The following is a 2,424-nucleotide window of genomic DNA, read 5'->3' on the forward strand; positions in this document are numbered from 1 at the left end:
TCTCTGACTGAGAAGGGTTGACTGGTTCCTTTCCCTGAGTTTCAGGAGCTGGGGGTGAGATCTCTGGAGAGAAGATCCTTCCGCTTCGAGTAACTTTACTAGTCCCAACGATGTCATTTGGATTAGCAGAATCACCGACTTGCTTTACGCCCTGGATGTAAACCTCACCTCCATAATTCCACGGAATGGCCTTGCTTGAGGAGTACGGTATTGGGCCAGGTGCAGTAATGATCAGGGGGGCTACCTTGGGCTCAGCAATGATCTTCACAGGTACTCTGGGAGCAGTAATCTTTACTGGACCTTTGGACCTTGCAATCACAGATATTTCTTCAATAGGGTTTTCCACTTTAGAAACCCTTTCAAAGAGAATTGTACGGTCGTCCATCAGCCGTTGAATACCATTTTTCAATTTCAAACAGTCCTCGGGCCAAAGTATGCAGAGATTGCAATCTTCAGTACAACCTGGAAATAAACCAGCTTGCAATAAATTCCTCTTTATGATCGGGAGAGGAGATGTTAAGTCCGCTACAGTAGTGATGAGAGAATCGTCATTGAGAGCATTAACAGCCTTGTCATGATTAGGCATAGGTGCATTGATGACATTAGGAATCTCCGGAGGCTCGAACTCAATTTCCCCAGCCTCGATCATGTCCTGAATCTTATTCTTCAACAGCCAACAATCATTTGTATCATGCCCGGGGCTATCGGAGTGATATGCACACCTGGCATTGGGATTGTAACGAGGCGAAGCAGTGTTGACATTTGCAGGAGGACCTCTGAGAGTGATTAGGTTTACCTTTAGCATACTTTGCAGTGCTTGTGCTAAAGTCATATTGAGCTTGGTAAACTGCCTTCTTGGTCTGTCTTGTCTTTGCTGGAAGTTTTGAGCTGGCGGGGCTGCGATCGTCACTGCTCCAATGGCATGGTCACCGATTTTCTTATTATGATTCTTTTGACCATACACAGCATTCGATTCATTCTTCCCATGGTAGGACTTTTTACTGCTTGTAGAAGTAGTTGCCTGTAATTTTCCACTTCGAATGCCGCTCTCCACCCGTTCACCTGTCAGTATAAGTTCAGTGAAACCTGATGAAGAACTCCCCAATAGGTGGCTGTAGAATGGGCCAGTCAGGGTACCCATGAACAGGTCTACTAATTCTCGGTCAGTCATAGGGGGTTTGACTCTCCCGGCCAAATCTCTCCATTTCTGAGCATACTCCTTGAAGCTTTCTTTAGATCCCATGGCCATATTCTGCAACTGTAGCCGAGTAGGTGCTAATTCAGAATTGTACTGGTACTGCTTGTAGAAAGTCGTTGCTAGATCAGTCCAAGTGCGGATGTCAGAGCTCTCGAGCTGATAATACCATTTCAACTGAGTGCCAGACAAACTTTCTTGGAAGAAGTGGATCCATAATTTCTTATCAGTGGTATGCGGCTGGATCTTTCTCACATAAGCCCTTAGATGCATCTGAGGACAAGACGCACCATCGTACTTATTGAAAGTGGGGATTTTGAATTTACGAGGAATGGTCACATCGGAGACCAGACCCAAACTTTCGAAATCCAGACCAGGTGTCTTCTGACCCTCCATGGCTAGCATGCGTTCTTCCAGCAATTTGTACTTATCATCTCTTGGAGAGTACTGTTCATTTTCATACTCTTCATCATCATCCTCAGGGTTAGAGAAATCAACATTCTCTTCCTCTGAATCATTTTCCGCCCCCTCTTCTGGGCCATTCGGGATTCCAAATTTGATTCCCGTAGCCTGTCCTTTACGCCTTCTGCCCGGGTTAATGAAGCTCACAGCTTTCTTGTCTTTCTTCTTTTCAGCCAAAAGAGCCTTCAGTTCCTCCTGCCCCTTGGATAAGCTTAGCATCATCTCCTTGAATTGAGCATTCTGAGTCTGGAGATCTTTGACAGTCTGCTCGAGATCCATTTTTCTGTTTAAGAGGCAGACCGTGAGAATATGGTCTTTTAGAACACCTGTTATGCAATGTTATGTTATGCGATGCAATGTATGAAATGTTTTCAAGGACTTTTGGAATTTAACTTTGCATAAATCCCCAACAAGAGAGAAATGTTTATTGCTAAATTTTTTTTTCAATGTTCATTACAAAAGGAATAATAGTAAAAATACAATGAAAGCTCAAGTCTCCCAGGGGTGACTTCTTTTCGGGCGAAGATATGCATTGAGTCTTCGTTCCTCATTAAGCTGACTGGTGAGCTCTAACACTTTCTTCCTTTCTGCATTGAACTGAGCTTCGAAAGTATCTCTCTCTTCTCTCAACTGGGTCCAGGATCTTTTCAATTCCTCAGCATCAGTAGGCATATCTGGGTAAGGAATGATCTGGAAAGTATCTCCTTCGGTCTCTGATTCAACAATCAATGGTCCGACTGCAAGATATGGCATGACAAGCTCGCGAG

This window comes from Lathyrus oleraceus, chromosome 2 (assembly GCF_024323335.1).
Source record: "Lathyrus oleraceus cultivar Zhongwan6 chromosome 2, CAAS_Psat_ZW6_1.0, whole genome shotgun sequence".
NCBI classification, from domain to species: domain Eukaryota; kingdom Viridiplantae; phylum Streptophyta; class Magnoliopsida; order Fabales; family Fabaceae; genus Lathyrus; species Lathyrus oleraceus.